Source organism: Mus musculus, chromosome 5, assembly GCF_000001635.26.
Source record: "Mus musculus strain C57BL/6J chromosome 5, GRCm38.p6 C57BL/6J".
NCBI classification, from domain to species: Eukaryota; Metazoa; Chordata; class Mammalia; order Rodentia; family Muridae; genus Mus; species Mus musculus.
Window position 1 is genome coordinate 49,603,223 of NC_000071.6, and position 20,324 is coordinate 49,623,546.

The 20,324-nt window shown below is 39.3% G+C and overlaps 1 long non-coding RNA gene across 1 annotated transcript; it reads left to right on the forward strand.

Annotated features, from left to right (window-relative positions):
• The first annotated feature begins 234 nt into the window (after nt 1-234).
• Nucleotides 235-12,041, forward strand: Gm40299. The gene is made up of 3 exons (XR_868410.1): nt 235-321; nt 2,170-2,327; nt 11,785-12,041. It is a non-coding gene; the product is annotated as a predicted gene, 40299 (long non-coding RNA).
• The last annotated feature ends 8,283 nt before the right edge of the window (nt 12,042-20,324 follow it).

Here is a 20,324-nt window from a genome sequence, read left to right on the forward strand (position 1 = left end):
AACAAGAAAAGGTGATCTTAGTCAACAGTAAGTCTCAGAGGCTGAAAACATTCTAGACCTAGGTACAGAAGCTAGAAGCCTCCAGGACTAGGCCTATGTTATCAGTCAGAGGCAGTAACCCTCAGAGACAATTACATCATGGGAATAAAAGTTACTTTTACAGTTTTATGTATATCCTTCATTAAACTGAATTCATCCTATGCTTTCTCTCTTAGATTTGGATGAAACTTGGTCCCTGAAGCTACATGAACCACCATAAGAAAGAAGAGCAAAACAGACAAGGGACTGAAGCCAGCTTGCACTCCACAGCTGCACAAAGAAGTGATTGCTATTTTATGTCATTAAATTTTAGGGTGATTTATGTTTAGCAAGAGGAAATAATAAAACCAGTTAAAGTTTTGAAATTGATTAAGGCTTAATAATGTAACAGTTGTATTATGCACTAGAAGGTTAGAGCTGACTTCCTGCTTAAGGAGGCTTTTCACAAATCGCTAGCAAAACTGTTCAACAGTGTAGATCTTGAATCCTTTTAACCTCTAGCAGGAACTGATTTCTACTAGTATTCACCTCTAAAATAAAAATAAAGAAAAAAACTTTAAAAGTGACCTCATACTAGCTTTATAGAACAGAAGTTGATATACCACATCATCATTGCAAAGAAAACTTTGCCCTAAAATCAGAATTTAAAACATCAGGCTAAAAGCAAATGAGTCATATTTATTTCCTTTCTCTAAGTTTCCTTCTGAATGAGTCCAACTTCAATAGTAACAGGAAATAAAGCTTTGATTTTAACACATTATAAGCATAATAGAAATTTCATTAAAATCTCTGGAGATAACTCGATGTCTATTAACAACCTGCTTTTTGTTTTCCTCTGAGGTTGGGCCCTTTTGCAGGGCTAGACTAGCTACTGCAAAGTCAAACTCGAATGAACAGATGAGACTAAAATAATTCATATTAGTTGTCCCAGTTAAAATGTTGCCCAAAAAAAAGACTCCTGGTGTCTTTCTACTGTAGCTCTGAAGGTGGGGAGTGAACTTGATTTTCCTCTATAGATTGACACTGCAGGGGGTTTTAAAAGGCATCAGGTATAAGGAAAAGTTCTTCTTTCTCAGTTTGACAAAGTCTCGGTAGTCCCTACTGCTAATTCAGCTTTCTTTCTTTTTTTTTGTTTTTTTTTTTAATATTTTTTTATTATGTATTTTACTCAATTACATTTCCAATGCTATCCCAAAAGTCACCCATACCCTCCTACCCTCCCCCCTACTCCCCTACCCACCCATTCCCTCTTTTTGGCCCTGGCGTTCCCCTGTACTGAGGCATATAAAGTTTGCGTGTCCAATGGGCCTCTCTTTCCAATGATGACCAGTTGAGATCACCTGCCACTGTGACTTCCACAGAGGTTCCTACTACTCTCCAAGATGACTGATTCAAATTTGCTTCTCTCAGCTTCTAACTAAATGGCTCTGCTTGGCCTCAAACTAATGATAGAACCTAGTGGGGAAACCCCCACTCAATTCCTGATTCGGCGTGCACCCAAAAAATCATGAAGGACCATCTTGATGTAATTACATGAAGTAGTTTAATGACAGAGCTCCGGACTGACATGCATCCCACACAGGAGATAATGGATGTCGGCCACAAGGCTCAAAAGCTAGGGTTTTTTACGGGGTAAGGGGCTTTTGGGTGTGGAATTCAGCATAGCGACACACTATTGTCTTATTCAAACATCAGCAGAAAAATTACATGTACGTGCAGGGTGTCAGAGTTCTGTGAGTTGTTGACTCAGTTTAGATAGCCCTGTTATGTCCTCACATTCCTCTTTATCTTTAAGGTTAAGCTGTTCCCAGGAATGTTTTAACTACAGGGCATACCAGGGTTTGTTTTTCTTTTTTCTCAGCCCCAGGCAGCCTCTAGGCTCACAAACAACCTTCAATTTCTGAGTACTTTATATGACTTACAGGTCTTGAAATTTCGTCTTTCTTTCACTAACTAATCTTCTGTAAGCCCAGGTCTTGAAGGCTTCAGCTTCTATACTTAGAATGTTTCAGCCTCCAAGACTTCCTGATAAATGAACTTACTCTTTCTAGACCTTTCTGAACTCTGCCTGGCTGGTTCACCCTGACTTTTACGAATTCACTTCTCTTGGCTTCTTACTGAATTTCTCAGGTTGGAAAGACTGTCTCTGAACTCCATTAACTAAACTGTTCCAAACTCAACTGTCCTGCTCTGAACTAAGTTCAACTGCACTCAACTGAACTGTTCCAACCAGAACTGAGCTGAACTGACTGACTGAACTCAACTGACTTTCTCTCCCTCACTGCTATGTAAGTAGCCCCTTTACCCTGTCCTGAGAGTCAGGCATATTTTCTCTCTGACTCATTCTTGTCAAAAAGTTCTACGATTCATCATTTTGTCTGCTCCTCAATTAGATGTCATTTTCAAACACAGGTGCTTTCTTTTACAAACTAACTTTACCTTCATTGTTTGAAATTAAAGGTATATATAACGGGCATGTCTGTATTCCAGAGAGAAGGATTAAAGGAGTACCATTCGAGCTGGGTCACACAAACCTAAAAGTTCTTGGCTATGATCCCTTGCCAGGGCAACCATGTTGCTGGATTATAATTCTTGTACATACAATGCTAATTCTGATCTAATCAAAATCTCAACAAATTCAACGGAATTCCAGAGGATCCACATGGGACCCTCAAAGCTCCCACCTACTTGCTAGCATGTGTCATGTCAGTCAGTCCTCTCGCATCCCTACCATGGAGGCTTTACCCTGGTAACTGCCAGAATATCTTAAGACTCCTCATCCAAAACTTCCTATTTTGAGTAGGGTAAATGCCCATAGCAGCTAGCTTTATCCACATTTTTTCTAACACTCTTCAGACCCTTTCATCTCAGCCCCCGAGCAGGGAAAATTAAAATACAAAATCCCCACATCTCCTTTTTATAACCGTGATGATGCCCTGTCTACAGTATGATCAGCCAGGCTGACAAAGAGTGGGGTTTCTCCTCTGTATTCCCATAAAAGCTCCCTACATCAGGACTTCTTTGTCCTATTGCTCCTTTTCCCCTAGCATCTCTGTGTACTGACTGATAAGTGAAAACCTGCCATGATGGCTCAGGGTTATAATACCAACACTTCAGTAGATGAGACAAGGAAATTGCTACAAGTTCAAAGAAAACATAGGCTACAGAATGAGACCCTGCCTCAAAAACTCAATAAGTAAAAAAATTAAAAATATGCTCAACTGCTAACAGAATCCGGGATACTAAGTGTCCAGAATCTGGGAATAAAACCACCTAGGGTGGAACCCCTGGTCTTTTTTCAGTTTCATTTCTTATAATATTGATTTATGGGGTGTTGTAAAGATAAAATGAGTTGGTTTAGGTAGAGTTTTAGGAAATGAGTCTAATGCTAGGCAAACCTGCCTTTATCTCTACATGAGCACCAATTAATATATGAGAGATTCACCTCCAAATGAGGACAGGATCTTGATTTGAGTTTTTAAAGGAATAAATATTATTTTAGGTAAATTTAAGCCATTGGGCTGTACAACTTGTGATTGGAGCTTGAAAGAGATGAATTATTTGCTTTGTAGGGTTGTTTCCCCCCTAGGTTTTGACCCTACAATTCCCAGCACTTGAAATGAAACTGGAGTGAGCTTTGTTATTTCCTCTGACTCAGTGTGAGATAATTGTTATTTAAATAGGACTGGAGGTGTGTGCTGGTAGATGCTAGGTGAAGTACCAAGGAAGTAGAAGAGAACAAATCACCCTGCCCTTAAATTGTTTACTCTGCTATTGTAGGAGACTAAAAAAATGCAGCGAAGAAGTGAGTCAGTTGCAAGAGCTAAGAGACCCTTTAGAGTTTCAGTAAATAGTTCCAGCTCCTTGAAAATAAGAGTGAGCCCAGAAAATGATATGTTGAGTTTTGATTCCCAATTGTCTCCATTTAGATAGACAACACAGCCCAATACCCCACTGATAGAAAAGTAATCCAGATCTCTGGGCACTTCACTTTAATTAGAGAAGCCTGGGTGGATATAGAAGAACCCTGGAGAGAAGTGAGCTCAGAGCTTATAAAAGATGTGTGCTGTGGGAGACAAGCCTGTAGAACGGTGGAAATCACTGTAGCCCAGGCTGACGCTAGGCTTCCCAGCAGGTTTGCTCTGACCCTGTCCAGACACAGCTCAGCAGAGTCAGGGAAATAAATAGTCTTAGAGAGCACCATCACCATCTCTCTCACCAGATGCTCTGAAAGCCATTCTCAAGGATGAGTCCCATGCTACAGGATTTTACAAAGCATGGATATCCCCATCTACCCCATTTAGGTACATTTAAATTTCCCTTCTATATAAAGAGCAAAAATAGGCCTTTTTAAATGTCATTAACTATGACATTTTTTAATGTCGTAACTATGCATTTAACCTCAGTAAATATCCCTAAGTTAATACAATTCCAAGGAGTGTGTGTGTGTGTGTGTGTGTGTGTGTGTGTGTGTGTGAGAGAGAGAGAGAGAGAGAGGGAGAGAGAGAGAGAAAGAGAGAGAGAGAGAGAGAGAGAGAGAATAAACTGAAGACAGTGGACAGTGCCGTGGCAAGAAGAGAGATTGAAAACATATTAAAGAAACCTGATTGGAAAGCCCTTTCTACTTGGCTGACATGTTACTAGGCATGGTCAGAAAGAGTACAAATATTAAATATCCTATCCCAATATGCCAGAACAGGATAAGCATACAGGAAAAACTAATACCCTCTTTGAGTTATTAGTCTCATTAGTAAAAGAACTAATGAATGGACTGAAAATTAAACTTGAGGACATTTTTCTTAGTTCTAATAGATACCCTCCAAGGCAGGCCAGTTGTAAATCCCACATCTACCTAGAGGAGGAAAATGGAGGAGAGAAGACAAAAATGCCATAGCTTTAGGCTAGCATGGAGGTATATGGTAAGTAAGGAGCCACATGGTGGGGAGGGAAGCTTTAGAGAAAGGTACAGAAGCCAAAAAAATGTTAATGAAGACTTATATTACAGAAAGTGTGATGGCTGGTTTTGATTGTCAACTTGATTAGGAATCAAGTAAAACCAAGTGGTGGGGCATGCCCATAAGTACTTTCTTTTGATTGGATCCTTGTGTTGGGAAGACTAGCCCCATCTCTGGGTCACACCTGGAGGCAGCCCACATAGTAGGGTGTGAGGAAGGAAGCTTGGCATTTTGCTTGCTTGACCTTACTATCACTGGCAAGTTCATCTCTCCTGTTGCTGAGACACTTCTGTTGTGTGATATATACCAGAGAAGACTATTCAGACATGAGTTTAAGCCAATAGAAAGTTTTTATTAGGTGGCTAATGGCTACACTAGCCTTTTGGGATCCCAGTGTAGCAATGAGCCTTTCTCAGAATGAGCATCTAAGCACAAAGACCATATTGTGGGTTGACATACTTCAGTTAACAAGAACAGTTGGCCAAAAGTTGCATTTCGGAACTATAGACTCTAAATTTTAGAGACTTTTCCAGAACTTCAGACTTTGGTGGATTAGGTCTTTATTTCTGGTTTGGATGATGGTGCTGTCTATATGCTGAGTTTAACAGCCTGAATGGTGCTTCTTCATTAAATCAGTTGTAACAAGGTCTGGGAGCCTGTTACACTCTTTAACTAATATTAGTGCCTACTATAGGATTCCATGTAGACTGAAGGCCAGCAGCTCTCTAGGAATTCTCTGGAACTCTATCACCAAATTGGGACAGCTGAGTCATGACTTGAACAATTAATTACTGGGGATTTTTTGCCTACCAGGAGATAGACTTTGTCTACCCAGATCACAGCCTGTAAGAAACTTTAATAAATGATATATGTATATAATTATTTTTATTTTTATTATATTTGTATTTATTTATATTGTAATGTAGATAATTTTATGTATATATAAAATGTATCTACATTATAATAATATACATAAATTATATATACATACATATATATACATATATATATATATATATATATATATATATATATATATATATATATATGATGGTTTGAATGCTTGGTCAAGGAAGGAAGTATGTCATTGTGGATGTGGGCTTTAAGACTCTTATCCTAGCTCCCTGGAAGCAGTTTTCTCTTGTTTGCTTTTGGAACAAGATGTAGGACTCTCAGCTTTTCCTCCACCATGCCTGCCTGGGAACTGCCATGCTCCAGTCTTTATGATAATAGACTGAATCTCTGGACCTGTAAGCCAGCCCGATTAAGTGTTATCCTTATAAGAGTTTCCTTGGTCATAATGTCTGCTCACAGTCATAAAACCCTAAGGGAGAATATATATATATATATATGTGTGTGTGTGTTTAATATATTATTGATATTATATTATCTGGTCTGGTGCTGCTATGTATTCAAATAATAAATTCTGTACCCTAAGACCTGGTTGCCTCACGAAGAGCAAATTCTCACCATACACCAGCTTTTGTTGTGCAAACCTTGCTCACCAACTTAAAACTGTTTGCTAAATAAAGGTAGCTCCAGCCAATTATTGGCTGAGGGTCACAAGTAGGGATGATGAGGGAAAAGAGAGAAAGGGAAAGGAGAAAAATGAAAAGGAAGATAGGGGAAGAGGAAGAAGAGAGAAAAGAGGAGGTCTCCATTAGATGGGATAGTTCAGCAGCACTTGCCTCAATGAAATGCCCCCCAGGACAGACTACAGCATCAGAAATAACCCAGGAAGACTCAAACAGCAAGTATTTGGTGGAGGCACAGCTGGGGAAGTAGCCAGTCTAGACAACCAAAAATAAAATTAGGGGACATCCCCCAGTAATTACTCAAAGCTAAATAGATAACAGGACTTTGACTCAATTATTGGGGAGCTTGCTGGGTCATATTAATAATTAGTAGAGTTTATTAAAAACCATTTTATATGTATATGTTTGATATGCATATGTGATATATATTGATATATATACATGTGTGTATATATATATATATTATACACATATATTTATTCATTCTATCAATTCTGATTCTTAGAGAATGCTGTGTAATACAGAAAGCATGAGAATTTGTACTTTCCTGAATAATTTCGTGAAGTGGGCAGGAATAGAAAGCAGCATGTCTGAAGCCCTGAAACTCCTTCGCTAGGGGTGGGTTTTTGGTTAAAAAAAAAAATAGCATCTCATTGAAGGACTAATTCTCCCTATCACTTTGGTATGGCTTAACACATACCTGCCTTTTTAGAGGTGAGCTCCAGACCAGATATTTGACCCAGCCCAGTTGCAAAAGGCAGAACTCCACCCAGGCCAGAGATTTGATTCTCTGGTAGAAAGATTTTTTTTTTAACATGTTTTATTGCTACTATGAGACTGCCACAAAAATTGTCACTTCTTGAACTCACTTCCACTTACAGAAGCGTTTCTTTCCCTTAAAGAGCTCTATTACTTGCTGTTATCCACACCTCTCCATCAAAATTCTTGTTCAGGGAGCTAAGATCTTGTAAATCCATGTTGGTGCTTACTGGATCCAGTCACTACCTCTAATGAGATCATAACTACCTCCATTTGGAAGTGGTAACATGTGGGAGAAAAGTACTAAAAACTATCAGGCTGATATATAAATGATAAACATGTTTCCCATCAATATTTACTATTATCTCCTCATATATAACTTGAGATAAAAGTTATTCAGAAAGCAGCATTCTTTCTGCTATACGTTCTGCCTTTCATTAGTGTTTAGTTTTTCCCACAGTGTATCTAGAAAATGCCGATCTCTTCTGGAGATGTATTTTCAGGGCATGTTGATTGAAGTTGTTTAAAATTCTGATTACTTGTTATGGCATCTTATTAAGGTGGTTTTATTCATGTAGGTCATTGCATAGCTAAAGGAGAAAAGAGGGCTCGTCTGCCGCTCTGTCAGTAAGAATAAAGGAAAATTTAAATTAGAAGTGTGGCAACATGCTTAGAAGCTGAGTTAGAAAATCAGTTCAATTTACTTTTCTGTTAATGAAAATACACTTTCAAAAAGCAAATACCTTAGAGCCGCAGAAGATATAGAATGAGTTGGGGTTTGACTTTATTTTCTGGACTAGGCAATGAGCATACATAGCCAATGGAAAGAACAAGTCAAACATGAAAAAAATTAAAGCCCAGTTCACTGAAGGGGTAATTCATTCAGACACAAGGGAAGGAGGGAGGACATGATATATCCTAGCTGGAAAATCATTAGCTTTGAAAGCCGAAACTAGAAATGCCTGCAGAGTTCTCTGTCTCCACAACAAACATGGAACAGGCACTGAGCATTGTTTTTGGTGTGTGTGTCTGGGGGTGCATTTTGTGTTAACTGTACATATTCCTAGGATATTTTGATGTTACTTTATTAGTAATGGACTCAGATAATGGAATAATAACATGGAATCAGATAAATTAGTTGCAGAAAAGGATTGTATGTGGGAAGGTTTTTGGTCCTACTTGCCTTTATGCTAGTTCAGCTTGAAATTTGGTGATCTTCCTTCATCATGTAGTTGAGTGAGTTTTAAAAGATCCACTAATGTTGTGCTTCACTAAAATCTACTACGATGCTTCAGAAACTGTGGACATGTGCTAGTCGACTTTTAGAAAAAGTAAGTAAATACATGAGATTAACAATTTTAAGGAAGAAAGATTTATCTTGGCTCACAGTGTCAGAGATTTCAATTCATGGTCATGTGGCTCTATTGTGAACCTGCTGTAAGACAAAACATCACAGAAGGAGTAAACGTGTCAAAACAATGCTGTCTTATTTGGTTAGGAAACTGAGCAAGAGAGGAATTGGGGGAAGAAGACGAGATATAGCTTTCAAAGTCATGTTGTCAGTATCCTAAGCCCTCTAACCCAACTCCACCCACCTGTCAGCAGTACCTGACAACAGTAAGATCTGATGATGAGTACATTAGTGGACTGATCTACTGAGCAGATAAGAGCCGTGTTTTATTGGATCTACCAGAGGCAGTCCAAGTATGCAAGAGCCTTTCGGGAGAATACTTCACAAACTAGAAACACGGAACTTGGAGCCACTTAGGTTTTGGCCTATGGTCACTCAAAGTTAGCTCCGAAAATAAATGATCTCTTAGTCCCTTTAAGATGAGAGTTGTGTTGTTTTTGCATCAGTAGCCTACGGTTCTTAGGCATCCCTATTAAGAGTTTTGGCCTATGTTCTTCTCTTAGATCTGGAGGGCGTGTAACAGCAATTGACTAACTCAAATGAACAGAAGCAATGACCTACTGTGAGGAAGCAGTCATATGAAAGTCCATCATGTGCACACTGGAGTTAGTAATGGTAGTCTTAATGTCTTCCCAGTTGATGTGCCAAACAAAGGAATAAGGGTGTCTTCTCCGTGATTTTATTCGCCAGTTGTAAAGTTGCCTCTACCTTGTGTATCTTACTGGATACCAGAGCCAAAATGTCAGGCCATAGAAATAAGCCATTGTTCCAAAAATATTAGCCCATAGAATAATATTAATCAATAATAATAATAATAATAATAATAATAATAATAATCTTAAAAGGTGGCTGATTTATGACACTAAATTTGAAGTGACTGAATACATAGCATGTAGTCACCAGACATAGCCATGCTGAAGTCACATCTCACAGAAATAAATACAAATTTGAAATGGGGAGACCAACTAAATGGGCAAACAGATATTTACCATCACTTGAGCAGGAGAAAAGACATTATGCTACCTATTTTGAACTAGAAAGTAATTTCAAGAATAAATTAAAAGCTTATAAGCTTTTGGAAGGACTGGGAAGAAAAGCCAAGAGACATACTGAATTTTTAGATGCAGAAAAGGCACAAATGCAAGAAGCTGACGTGGATGGAGTCTAACACCTGTGGTACAGAAACAAAGGTTATTGAGGTGCCTCAAAAATCTAGAGAGCATTTGGTGCATGTGGTCTACCCAGAAATGCTGTCAAAGCATAATGGTTTATCTTTCTCTTCCACCTTACACATTTTTAGTGAATTCCAACTCTTGGCCAAATCTATTCTACGAATCAGGTCATGTGTGCAGGGAAGGTCCAAATAGTTGGGAGTGATGCTGAGATTCTAGGAGATCTGTCATTATTTACTTCTATGGATACTGATGATCTACCTATAGCCTGTGCAGACGTTTAACCTGCAGATCAACACGACCACAACACCCTCCTTGTTATGAATAGGAAACAACTACTTCTCAAACAATGCCATGCTTATCTTTGCTATAGAAAGGGCCCCAAAGCCCTCCCAGAAATTGCATCTATTTCCAGCTGAAGTTCATATTTCTTGCAGCCCAGTTATGTTCCATGTACAGTAACTACCTTTAATATACCAAGGAATAAAAAAGCAGTTTGCTATGCAATGAAGTAAATGTGTGCAGTTACCTTGTCATTCCATGTTCCCTAGGCTCTAAGCCAAAACTTCAGCTGATAAAAGCTCTTAATTCAATAGAAGAGCTGAAATCCCCCATCCCTTGAAAGTCTAAAGCAGAAGCAGTTTTGATTTTATTGACTTGTTTTATTCTTCCATCAGTTTGTCCTCTAGGCATGGAGGTACTGGACTGTATGCCAACAAAACGTTTGATTTTGACTCTCTTCTCCAAACTTTGTCAAAGAGCATCAGCTGTACTTAACCTTCGTAAACAGGATCTGCTCCACAGGCAATCAAACAGTGCTCTTTCTTAGATGAGTTGACACAACTTTTAGTCAATGTATTCTACCTATAAACTGGTTGGGCACTCAACTTGGTACACAGTTGGTCCTAGTTGGAGATCAGTATGTGACCTCTCAGTTGATCCTGCCACCATGCCTTTACTCGATCATAATGGACTCTCCATGTCTAAAATTGTAAACTTCAAATATACTCTTTCTTCTGTATTGCCTTGGTCATAGAGTCTTACCCAAGCAATAGAAAAGTAACCAAGACATACTTACATTTCATTAAGAATGATGAGTTATCTTTTTTCTTCTCGGTTCTAGGATCTGTAATTTCGATACATGAGAGAATCATAAACTTGTTCAAGTTCTAAAAATGTTTCCCATTAGATAAGTAATTCCAAGTCTGAATGGTGTTTCTTGCCTTTCCAATCTCAGTTAGGGCTTCTATTGCTGCAGTGAAACACCATGACCAAAGCAGCTTGAGGAGGAAAAGGGTTATTTCAGCTTATCCTTTCAGGTAACAGTCCATCACTGAGGGAAGTTAGGGTTGTAACTCAAACAGGGCAGGAACCTGGAGGTAAAAGCTGATGCAGAGGCTAGGAGGGGTGCTGCTTACTGGCTTGCCTTTCATGGCTTTCTCAGCCTGCTTTTTTACAGAATCTAGGACCACGCTCCCTGAACAATAAGCAGTTAAGCAAGTTCCCTATTGTAGAGTCTGATAGTATGAAGGCTTTTTAAAATTGAGTTTCCCTTCTTTCAGATATTTTAACTTTTGCAGAGTTGACATAAAACCATCCAGCATACATACACTCTATAAGTCAGTCAGCTTAGTTGCTTCCTAATGGTAGATAATGATAGAAATACTACTAAGTCAGTGAATTCCAGTGGTAGGAGGCAACCTCTCACCTTTAAAGCTGTAAAACAAAATGTTCTGAGAGATGTCTGGCTAGTAAGGCAATCGCTGTATCTATCCCTGGGTGAGACCAATGTCAAAGGGTTCTTGTATTGGAAAGCCAAGTCTGAAATCCAAATGACAGCAAACCCCTGGCTGACTTTTCACTTAAGTGATTATGGCATATTGAATACTAATCAAGTCTTCCACTGTTTGCAGACAGGGGACTCAGAAACAGAATGATCGGTGTTGGTAGAGAAGTATCCACATTCTTGAAGCAACATCTAGCCTCCATCTTGACTGTCATACAACTTATTCAATACTCTGCTGTGCAAGTGACTCACACTCTCCAGAACTCTCCAAGACTCCAGAACTCCCTGCCTGATCCTTCAAATCCATGCTATTCCAGTCAGCTATTCTCTGATGATCTCTGGGTTATTATCCTGTCTTTTTTTCCAGACAAGTTGAACAACCATAGGCACTGCTAAAAGCCTTTGTTACAGCTCTTCAAAATCATACCAGTCTGCTATGATGATCTCAGGACACTGTATTTTTAAGACAAATATCTAAGGGGAAACAAAACTTTACTTCTTATTTAATCAGTATGTTGGGAAAGGTGTGGGAAATAAACCAAACGATACAATAACTTGCGTTGGTTCCTGCAACAACCAGTTTCAAACGCTCATAGAACTTTCATACCAAAAGTTTATGGTTCTAGAGTTTAACAGGATGAGGATATATTAGTGATCATGTGTATGTTTGTATGTACATGGGCATAAGGTGGTGTGTGTGTGTGTGTGTGTGTGTGTGTGTGTGTGTGTGTGTATGTGTGTGTGTGTATGAGTTGAGAAATTCAAATATAGTTTGGGCTAAGAATTATAGAGCAGAAACACAAATCTTCCATATTGTCTAATTGCTATGGTTTAACACATGATCTATGAAGCCTCCATAACAAAAGAACCCTTGACTGGTTTCTATCAAGACCCTAGCATCTCTGTTAGGACATCCCATTCGGGAGAGTCTTAGGAGAAGATGCTGAATTTTTTTTTGCAAACAACAGGTGCACTGATTTCTCACAACCCTATGTGTTCCTGGTTCCGAGGTGATACATAAACTTTTCTCCCAGAATAGTAAGTCTATTTGTCTTATGCATTAAATCTTAATTCAACCATATGATATACTTTGTTGTTAAGATATTTACTACTATGATATTAGTAGAAGCTTGGAAAGTGCCTGTGCATTGAAGCAAATTCCTGTTTTTTCCTGGGAACCCTGAAACCACTATGACAAGAAGCCTATGAACAGTTAGCCTACTAGGCAGACCGTCTGAGATCCAGTCATCTTCCTAGTAGCAACTGACTTCCAAACAGGTAAGTGGTGGGGTCATCTATGTAACTCCAAAGTGGGTTTATTTTCCAAGTTTATTCCAGTGATCCACACCTAAAAATCTGAGCAAATACAGAGTCATACACAAAACGAACGGCTGCGTTGTTTGAATTTGCGAAGTTTGGCATAGTTTTCTATGCACTAAAAGCTACGTGATAGGGGTTTAGGCTTGGAAGATATCGCTTCTTTCCACAGCCAATCAGAATTCAGTCACATGGGCCATCCTGACTGCCAGAAAGCTTAGCCATGTGAGTTAGCAATAGGGAGCTAAGGGAGGAAATGAAAGCTAAGGGAGGAAATGAAGTTTAAAGGAAGTTTGTTAAACACATAGTAATAATTTCCCTTACTGTTTTGTCCTTTGATCCCAACCATCCAATAAACCTTTCCTTCTGTACACACATGCACACATACCCACAAAGACACACACATACATATATACATACATACACACACACACACACAGAGAGAGAACAATAACAACAGGCACATATGAACACCTTAATGGAGTCTCACAAGATTCTACTTGATATCTGAATATCTCACTATGCAACAAGGGAAGGAGATGTACCTTCTTCCTATGGGGTTAAGTGAAGACCTTCCATGTTCCAGCAAGCAAATGATCCATTTCTTTTTTTTTTTTTTTTTAAAGAAAAAGCATAGCACTGACTATGGTGACACATGCCTGTAATCTCAACACAGGAGAAGACTAAGCTTCTAAGATCAGCCCAGTTTACATGGAAAGAACCTATCTCAATGTCCCAAGTTAACCTGCCACAACCTCATCATAGGTACACTGAGGATGCCATGATAGAGAAGGTAAAATCTATGCTGTGGTTTGATGGAGATAGCTTGCATCATTGTAGACTCTTAGAACCACTGTGTTGGTAGATTTTTGTCAATGACACAAGCTAGTGTCACTCAGGAAAAAAGGAAGACAAAACAAAACAAAACAAAACAAAAAAAACAAACAAAAAACAAACAAACAAACAAAACCTCAATTGAGAAAATAACCTCACAAGGTTAACCTTTGGGAAAACCTCTGGGGGCATTATCTTGATTTTATGATGGATGTGGGTGATGTAAACCCTGAAAAATAGTTCCTGGGTACTATAAGAAAGTAGGATAAACAAACCACAAGGATCAAGGCAGTAGGCAGCTTTCTCCATTGTTTTTGCTTCAGTTCCTGCCTCTAGGTTTCTGGCTTGAGTTCCTGTGTTCCTGTCCTTACTTCTCTGGGAGATGACAAGTTACCTGAACAAAAAAAAGAAAGCAAAGAAAACGAGCAAAGGAAAGGAATGGAAAGGAAAGGAATAAACCTATTTGTCTTAAAATTCTTTGTAGCCTGATCTTTTACCATAGCATTTAAAACCCTAAATGAGACATACTAGGTCCCTATCCTTTCAAGTCCACAGTCAATGATATTGGTATAGAACCTTGAAATTAGCCCGAGTAATACAGCGGGCTATATAATTTCTGATAGTGACAGAAACTGGTGAAGTATAAAACCTAGCTTTCTTACTTGAAGAACTTGCAGATGATCACCAAGACAGAAGAGAACAGAAGTTAGGCAATCCTCAACCCACAGCAGTGACTAAACACTGTTGCATAAGTAGTATAAGGGTCTCCACCTCCCCGTTTACACATCCCTAAAGCTAGCCACCAAGACTTATTCTCTTGTTTGGCCACTTCCTCCTTCTAAGGCTGTCCACCAAGGTCCAGTTATCAAACTTTGAAATCCAGCAACTAAAACCCCCCTTTTGGCTCACCTAAGTAACATTCCCAATTAAAATTAAGTATGTTATCCTAACACAGAGTTTTCCCTTTTCCCTCTATAAGCTTCCATTTGCCTATGGGCTATGCCTGTCTTTTTTTCTATTCAGAGGCAGTCCTTTGTCCCTTTGGGGCAAATATCCCTTCCCACTCTGTGGTGATTAGGATATGCTTAACCCAGGGAGTGGCACTATTGTAAGGTGTGGCCTTGTTGGAGTAGGTGTGGCCTAGTTAGAAGAAGTGTATCACTATCAGAGTGAGCTTTGAGACCCTCATCCTCACCACTTGGAAGCCAATCTTCTCCTAGTACCCTTCAGATGAAAATGAAGAACTTTCTGCTCCCCTCCTGCACCATGCCATTCTCCCTCTTTGATGCACATGGACAGAACCTCTGAACCTGTAAGCCAGCCCGAATTATATGTTGTCTTTATAAAAACTGCCTTGGTCATGGTGTCTGTTCACAGCAGTAAAACCCTAACTAAGACACCCTCTTTCTTGTTCCTTTCCCCTTCTCCTTTCTCCTTTATCTCTTGCCTCTGTTTCCTATTTCTGCCCTTTGTCCCTCTGGAGCAAATAAATCTTTATCCTGACAACTTGGTCTTAGTGTGTCCTGTGACATTTCTGTCCTTTTAACAGGGAATGACAGGGAAATTATTCTACTTTTCTCAGTATTCCTACCTTCTTTGATATTCCTCTTTTTTTTTTTTTCACCTTTCTTGGCTAGATTTTAAACAAATACTATAAAAATGAATATTTGTCCTCTTCAAAATTCATGCTGGAATTTACCGTTGGTAACAGCAGGAAGATGTGGCCTTTTTATTAGGGATTGGGGAAGAGAGCATTACCTTCACAGGTTAAGACTGATACTGCTAAGTAAAGAACTTCCTCTCCCTCTTGCTCTCTCTTACGCCTTCTTATTGGAATGATGCAAAAGAAGAGCACCTGCCAGCATCTTGGATGGTTTTAGACTCCCTGGCCTTCAGAGTTTTGAGCCAGCAAACCTCTATTCCTTGTAAATTACCTATTATATTATATTATATTTTGTTATTGCAGAAAAAAGAATAAAAATAAAAGAAAAAGAAATGAAAGGGAAGTATAGGGAAAGGTAGGAAAGGAATGGAAAGGGAAGGGGAGGGGAGGGAGAGGGTAGGAGAGGAGAGGAGAGGAGAGGAGAGGAGAGGAGAGGAGAGGAGAGGAGAGGAAAGGAAAGGAAAGGAAAGGAAAGGAAAGGAAAGGAAAGGAAAGGAAAGGAAAGGAAAGGAAAGGAAAGGAAAGGAAAGGAAAGGAAAGGAAAGGAAAAAAAAAAAAAAACTAGGGTAGTGATGGTTGCAGCTGCATAGCCCCATCAGAATTGATTGTATTCATATCAAAAGTGAGATGTTCCATTCTGGAAGCTGTTAGAAAACTCAAGCAAGGAAAATTTGGAGCAAATTTGTGTATATTGGGGCAAATATAATTTGTTCAGAACCTCAGTAGAATTCCAGTCTCTTTACTTCTTATCAGTTCCATTTGCTAAGACAACTGAAAGCTCTTTTGTAACCCCAGCTCCCTCCGTTTATTTGTCTTGACACTCTGGGTTTCTCAGTTAATAAAATGGTTAGCACCTTGAGGCTTCAGGCTAAAAGCACTGCACTCAACCTGTTTTTGCCCAAGGTTGACATTCCTCTTGTGTTTTCTGCTCTGGGTGATATAGAAACAATTGTGTTTTTCAATCCTTCAAGACTTTATATTCTCAATTTTGGGGTGGGTATGGGGAGGGGCTTTTACTTTGGCTGGCAAATAACCAGTTTTCATTTCTAGTAATTTTATATTTTAGCAATTATTTTGTTTCAGACACTTTCTAATACTACTGGAACGGAAAACACATTGGTTATCTCTGTTATATAAAACAGCTTTATCAAATGGTTAGCAGCTACCTAATATAGGCTCTCATCTTTATAGCCTGTACCGTGAATTTCTTTTCATTGTTAGTTTCTTTGTGTCTCTTGCTGCCTGCTCACCACAACAAACATACTAGTTTAAGGTGGTCTTTTTTTTAAGTGTCGCTGAAACAATCTGTTTCTAGGCTCATATCTCTGCTAAACAGGGTATCTTGGTTGCCATAACAGTGGATCTTCAAAACTTTAACAAAACCAACATTTATTAATCATTCATTGACCACCGTGATTGGAGCAAAATTCTGCTTCACAAACATCATCTGGAAATTCAAGGGTTTTTTTCTCATCTTTATGATGCCTTCATTCAACTTATGAATAACAAGGTTAACTAAGAAGGGATAGGCATTATAATTACACTTAGAAGTTTTATGGACCAGGCCTATAAATAGAATAGATCACTGCTTGATTCTCCTGTTCCAAATTGAGCCCCAGAGCCCAGACTTCCTGAAGGAAGCTGGCAAATGTACTTTATCTGTGTACCCAAGAGGAAAATGAAACAGGTGTAATGAGCACACAGCAAGCCTCAGGTTAAAACCTGACAATTGGCTCAGTCTCTTTATTAATACTTGTGCGCCATGCATCTCTTAGAATTCTTCATCTGTTAAATGGTGATACAGGAAATTCTGTCACAAATTGCTTTCTTACTGAGAATTATTAACCAGACAATTAGCAAGGAGAGAATGAAAATATTTCTATAACAGTAGGCTGTGGAAACTACTGTTTCCTTCTCTTTCTTGCAAATAAAAAAAAGAGTTCTATTTACTGATTCTTACAATAGAGTGTCTGGTGTTTGTCAGTAACAAAGACATTAGAAATACTTTGCTCCTTTATCCTTACATTTTAATCATTGTGCTAGTACAAGATGATATTAAATCTTTTATTTGATTTTGAAATAATTTTATAAAATAATATGAAGAATGAGACATTGTGCCAACCTCTACTGGACATGCAGCACGAACAATAAACATGATCAGGTTGAGTGACTGCTATCCACCTGTTCTTTTATTTATACAGTCTGGTAGTTCCCACTGAGGGCTTACGTTACCCCCAGGAGACAGTTTAGACTACTCCAAGGGAATGCTACAGGCAGCTAATGGATGTATGCCAAAGCAACAGTAAATATCACAGAACACAGGAGAGAACACATAGCAGACTTGTGTCCCCACTGACAATAGTGGCGAGCTTGAGAAGACAATGACCCACAATAACTAGCAAACAAGATCCTGTTTCCTCTTGTGTTTGAAAAACTACTGAAGAGAGTCAACTAAGCAGGGTTCATAGGGGCAGCATTCTTGGAGCCTGCATGGGTCTGTGCTAGGTCTTCTACATTCACACTGTGGCTGTCTAGCATCTGAACTTTGTGGGACTCCTAACAGTGGAAGTAGGGTGCCTGTGATTCCTTTGCCTGCTCTTTGGACCCTTGTCCTCCTACTGGGTTCGTGAGTCCAGGCTTGATCTGAGGGTTTGTGCCTTGTCTTATTTCATCTTGTTATGCATGCGGCATTTGGTTGCTATCCCTGGGAGGCCTGCTCTTTTCTGAAGAAAAATGAAGTAGCTGTGATCTGGGGCAGAGAGCAGGGCGGGAAGGCTGACAGAAATGAAGAACTGGGGAGCTGTGGCCAAGGGATGTATTATATGAGAGAAGACTGAGTGAAAAAAAAAAAAAGGAAAAAAAATACTGAAGATTGTTCTTCCATAAAACTGAAGTATCCAAAAGGAAGTAGGGACCACTAGAACAGAGGTTTTCTCAGCCTTCCTACTGCTGAGAGCACAGTTCGTCATGTTGTGGTGAGCCTCAACCGTAAACATAGTTGCTGCTACTTCTTAACTGTAATTTTGCTACTGTTATGAATCACAATGTAAATAACCGATATGCAGAATATCTCATATGCAGCCCCCAAGGGGTCAAAAGCCACAGGTTGAGAACCAGCTAGAATAAGGAGTTCTCAGGTGATCCTGAAAGCATTTTTCCAAACTCCAGCAGGTCCAGACCTCTGGAGGCAGAGAAGAAGACAGACAGGGGCTTTAAGGATAAGTCTCTCAGATAAAAATAACAGGCAAGGTGACTATGAACCAATCAACATGACTTCAAAATTCTGTGAGCTCCTTAGTGGTAGGAACAGATGAAAGAAAAGTTAAGTAATTAAAACCATAGGCAATTATCTTCTCCAAGCTGTGCTGAATGAGAATGGGGACACTCCATAGCCAAACACACATTGGCAGAAGTATAAATTACCCTCAGATTTCACAGCCTTAAGGTAAAGGCACTGATATAGTCAGAAGGTGTATTGAATAGCATTGCTAGGCTATGGAGAGCAGCTGTACACATGAATGAACCTGGGAATGGAGGCAGTGAGGACAGAGGCAAGGTGTAAGATAGTCATCATTTCTTTTAAGAAATTAATGGAAAATATTTTAAAGAGAGAAAATAAATAACAATGTAAGCATATTTCTTTGGTATATGGGGCATATACCAGTGGAAACTAAGATAAAATTGATTGCTTCTATAGAGGTAGAAACTGAAAAGAGGGAGTAAGTGGGTAAGGATACTTGGTTTTCATTATAACCTTAACAGTACCACTTAACTTCCCAAATCATGGGCAGACATTACTTTTGGCAAAGGCTAACCAGGTTTTATAAAAGCTATGGCACAATAAATCAGTTTTCAGGCACTATCAGGATTTAATCTTCAGGGAAGCCTTTTGTTATGTGTATTTACACATACCAGGTGAGAAAACCATTACAGCAGATGCTAAAGGCAGTAATAGTTGATGCTAAGGCTTATGCAGGGACTTGACTTTGTTCATGGCTACCTATGACCTACTTCACAGAGAACCCCAAGTGTTACCATTGCTACGCAGTGGCTTATCAAGATGGGAGATGTACCAGCAAGTCTTCACACACTATAAACAATGTTGGGACAGGCACCCTGTGCTGAGTATGTGTGCCATGCGGTAGGGCTGAATGCCCTGGATACCAAGAGCTAGCTGTGATTCAAATTACTTTCAGGAAAATGGACCTCTGAGCTGGTCTCATTTCTTCAATTATATTTTTTTACAGATACCTGACACTAAGCACAATATAGCCAAATGCCTTTCTTACCTTCCCAGGCCTCCTTCTAGCTTCTCTCTTCCAAAATCTAAATTAGTTACTTTCATTTCTACATCTATTTTGTATTTGTTTATATTTACATCATAGTCTCAGTTTTCAGTTTGTCAATGTGCTTACTTTGCATTATCATGCAAGGTAAGGGTTAGGAGAGTGGGTACTGGAATGGGTAGGTTTGAATCCCACCTCTGTTACTTTCTGGGATTCTGATAAACTACAGACATTGATTTCCCTCTAGCTTACTGACTTCGTCAGTGATGTAAAGAGCTCTTAACCCTACAAGCTAATAAAAAGAAGCTAACACATGTAATAGGAGAAAGTGTCTTCGGCAAAAGATTAAGTTACACGGTTTATAAAAGCACATTATTGTGGCTCCCGGCAGAACGATCTAATTCTTAGCTTTTGTTGGTGTTTCTATTAGGATTACAAAGGACTTTGGGAAGTGATCTGTATGACTGAACCACCACACAGGAGCACACACACACACACACACGCACACGCACGTGCACGCACGTGCACGCACACGCACACGCACACACGCACACGCACGCACGCACG